Source organism: Hyaena hyaena, unplaced genomic scaffold (genome assembly GCF_003009895.1).
Source record: "Hyaena hyaena isolate Hyena2069 unplaced genomic scaffold, ASM300989v1 scaffold_73, whole genome shotgun sequence".
NCBI lineage: Eukaryota > Metazoa > Chordata > Mammalia > Carnivora > Hyaenidae > Hyaena > Hyaena hyaena.
Genome location: NW_024080705.1, coordinates 1525892 through 1530461, shown reverse-complemented (window position 1 = coordinate 1530461; position 4570 = coordinate 1525892).

Here is a 4570-nt window from a genome sequence, read left to right as displayed (position 1 = left end):
CGTTTTGACCAGTTTCCTACACCATTGCTGAGGATGTCATGGTTGAAGTTCTTTGACACACGTTGCTGGTACCCATGTACCAGAGGCTGTCCTTGGTGCTGGATATATGGGGAAAACAAGATAGATAATATTTCTGCCCGTATAGAGGTGGTATTTTGATACGGAGCAAACAGGAGTAAGTTAACAAATGTTGTCAGCTCTGGAAGGGCAAAGGCTGTTTTCTGTCTGGTTCACTTCTATACTCTATGGCTCCTGAAATACAGTAAAGGCACAATCTTTGTGAAATAAATGGATATGATTTCAGAGATATGCGAGAAAGAAGAAAAATAAGGGAAGAAAGTGACAAGGCTTTGGAGTTGGACAGATCAGGGTGCAGTTTCTTACCACTGCTAAGCTCAGTGACCTTGCCCTCTCTGGGGCTTGGTCTCTTCATGGACAATAATGCCTACTTAGAATTATCCAGAAGATTAGGTGTGATGAGATCCCATTTAGCACAGGGCCTGGTGTACAGGAACTGTTTTGTAAATGAACCTGAATATTTGGGTTCATTGTGGACTGTGAATTGAGCTCTTAGGTTGTTTCAAGAGCCAAACTAATTTCTTGAGCAACTGCTAAATTGAGGCTGACTTCAGACTTAGGGATTAGACCCAATTTGGTTGAAATTGGGTCAAGAAACAACCACGTTTACCAAACTAGCCATCTCTCTCTGGCTTTTTCTTCAGTAGTTCAGAGTTCAGATGATACTTCATTTAATTGAGATGGCAATCTTTTTTCTTCTAACTTTTGCTTTTATGGAAGTAAAGGGTGAACAGGTGGCACTGACTGTAGTTCCCCTCTGCTTGTGGGTAAAGAGTAGTGAAATGCCTGGAAGGGCATATTTCTTTTGATATTCTGCATGTGAGCAACTTCAGCTTCTAGAATTTGCTTTCTCCTGTGATTTGATGCTACAGCAGACCTAGTCCATCCATTCTTGCCCACATGGTCTTAAGAAATATTCATGAACTGACCTGGATAATGGATGTGATGTCGTTGTATTTAAGTGGTAAGGTCCATCACTTTGAATGTTGTAATTCTCCCACTTTCTCCAGCCTAGAGGCCAAGTTGGTGAGTCAGAGAAGACACTTAGGCAAAACACTTGCAAACATAGGCCAGTTAAATGTCAGTGAAGCCTCAAATGGGAGGGGTGGGGTTGCTCTTAGGGAAGGGCTGTTTGGACACCGAGTTGAGAGTTTATAAATAGTGATAAATCATTTACCCTTTATTAACTCTTCTTTGTGGGGGGAGGGAGAACTTTGTGGTTAGAAGAAGATACTAAAGAAAAATGAAATCAAGAAAAATAATTTTGAAAGGAAAAACGTAATTGGAGTCGCCCTAAATAATTCTTTGCAGTGTGCTTTAAATTGTCACCATGAAAAGAGCTTGGTTTTCCTTCCACTAGGGTCATGTTCTCAATGTTTCAAAACCACAACTTTTTGTTTTTCCTTGCAGTCTTCTAGCAGGTTTTGAAGTACTTGCTTGAAAGCCCTCCGTGGATTATTGTGGATTCAGCTGTACATCAACATGAGGCTTAGATGCCCACCTCAGTTCCATCAGAACAGATCTAGGTAATTCAGTAAAATGTGCATAGTACATAACTGGTTAGCAATAATAACCAACGGCTTGTTATGCTTTTGTGCACTGTATTTGTAGACTAGTGTAAATCTACAAAATAGATTTGGGTCCTTTGAAAAGATGACTTCTTGTGAATCACAGACCTACAAGACAATCATAAAACACCAAGTCCCTTCTAGCTTAGGACTGCGAGTCTGTAATTATGATGCACTCATTCTGGGTGTGTCCAGCTCAAACCTATTCGGATATAATGACAGGTTATGTTAAGAGACAAGCAAATGTATAAATGAATCCAGCTATTTTCTCTGTTTCTAAAGCTATAAAATACATAAACTTGAGAAGAGATAGCAATGTTTATAAACAGACTTCTGAGTTAGCACTGTTATGTAAAAGCCTGTCACTGAACATAGGGGGACAATTTCAGCTAGAGATGATAAATAACAGTTGTCTTGATGGGCAAAAATGCTAGAGAACAACAAAAAACTTGTGAAACAGGATTGGGCAAAGGAGACAATGCAAGAAGCTACTTTTGGTAAAGTTGGGTAGAGGAGGTGCTCTTGAACTTGGTCCTTCAAGGATGTACTTTTATAATCTACCCTAAAATTCAATATCATGTGCTCTCTATCCACTCCAAGCCCTTGAAAAGATCCTGGTGCTTGCAGAAGCTTGGGGAAAGGTTTGTAACCTTAGTGACTGCTTTGACCTACCAATGGACACACCTGTAAGTAGCGGTGAAATTGATAATCCCTGCTGGAAGGTTGTTTTATTTTTAAAGTACTTTAAATCAGGCCAGGACAGGGGCGCCTGGGTGGCTTAGTCCGTTAAGCGTCCGACTTTCGCTTAGGTCATGATCTCGCGGTTCATGGGTTCGAGCCCCGTGTCGGGCTCTGTGCTGACTGCCAGCTCAGAGCCTGGAGCCTGTTTCAGTCTGTGACTCCCTCTCTCTCTGACCCTCCCCTGATCACGCTGTCTCTCTCTCTCTCTCTCCTAGAAATAAATAAAACATTAAAAAAAATTAAAAAAACATAAATCAGGCCAAGACATTATGTATGTATGTATGTATGTATGTATGCGTGTGTATTAATTCCTTTTTTTTTTTTTACAAATAGTTTATTGTCAAGTTGGTTTCCATATAACACCCAGTGCTCATCCCCAGAAGTGCCCTCAATTCTTAATTCCTTAAGTAATCTTTAATGTTTACAAGTTGTCTGACTCTTCTCTTAACAGCTACATTTTTATTTTCTTAGCATGTGTATCACTCATTTTTATCCTTTTAAAACTAATAAACGGATGTTTACCACATTCTATCTATAAAATTCCCTTTTCGTATAAGTATTTAAAGTATAATAAATTCAAAACAAATTAATGATATAAATTCAAAACAAAGCTTACTTGGAAATAAGAACTTTCCTCTAAGATACACTTCTGCACGTTCACCTCTCTAATCTATATACATAAGCCAAATAAACTTAGGCTATTTAAAAAACATTTTTGTCAGAGGAATATATACACAGCTTAAAAACCAGAGACAAATGCTGCCAACTCTATTATCTGTTTCTTCTATAATTTACCTTGTTGGTGCAACATAATATGCATCTACTATCTTCTGAGTTAGCATTTTAAGACATTAGCTACTGATTTCCTGTTGGTATCAGGTGAGGAGTTAGCTTTCTTAAATCGTTCCTTTTCTTAAATCATTCATTTTTTTCCATTTCCCTTTTGATATAGCTGTTACTCCTTTTTTTTTCTTCTTTTTCTTTTTTTGAGTTGTTACATCAGTATTTAGAAATTATGCTCATGACTTTTGTACTACTTTACAGGTCATTTCTCTAGGTTTATTTTCTAGCCCATTGGAACCTTAGTTTATCATAGTGATTGTTTCTTAGAGCTCTTTATTATTATTTGATAGTTCCTCTTTTTGTTTTGAAAATAAAAGAAGTGATGATAAACAATGTAATATCCACGTCTGAGAAGAGACTTAGATATACATTTGAAAAGAAGGGGTCACAGAATTCAGAAGAATAAAGGGAAATACAACATTGAGGGAAAAAGAAGGTAAGAATTTTGTTGCTTCATGTGAGAATGTTGGCATTTTAACAGCTGACTGTCCCAAGTTCTAAGAAAGTCAATAAAACCTTGGTTTGCGAGCATAAGTCATTCTGGAAACATGCTTGTAATCCAAAGCACTCGTATATCAAAGTGAATTTCAAGAACCATTGGCTCAATTGTGATCATGTGACATTCGGCGTCACGTACTATGGTTTTGCAAAACCTCACTCGCTTATCAAGTTACAATTTATTAGAAATGTTACCTTGTCTTGCAGAATGCTCGTAGAACAAGATACTTGCAATCCATGGTTTTACTGTAGATGCTTCCAATGCTGAGCTTTTTGTGGAGACGTGGAACCATCAGAAGAAAAGAAACTACCTTGAGAGATGGAAGAAAAACCTCTGTGACTTGGTCTTCTATATTCTGCACGGTGATTGAATTTCACTACTACCTGCTCCATACACTGTGACTTTACCCAGATATATATACAAATTCATGTAAATGATTTCAAGCTGAATTACCAATTCTGCCAGCTGTTTAATTTTTAGTAATATTAGAATTCTTGTATTTTCACATATTATTTTAACTAAGTCTTGCCCTGATCTTAAAGATCATCTTGCCTGTTTTCCTAAGCAAGTGCTCTTCTTCACTTACTAATGTAAGTATATCCTGTACTGTTAGAGTGGAGTTTACAGTGTAGGCCTACATCTCGTTTACTGACAATCTCAGTATAGTATTTCCTAAAGGCTGTTACCTTATTCGCTGAATTTAAACTGCTCAAAGCTAATTAAGAATGCTATTAAATGTAACCAGAGATTGTAAATGCTTAATACTATCAAAGTAAAAAATATATTGGGAAATTCCTTATAGATTCATATAAGCTTTTTCTCAGTTATAACCTTTCCAAAT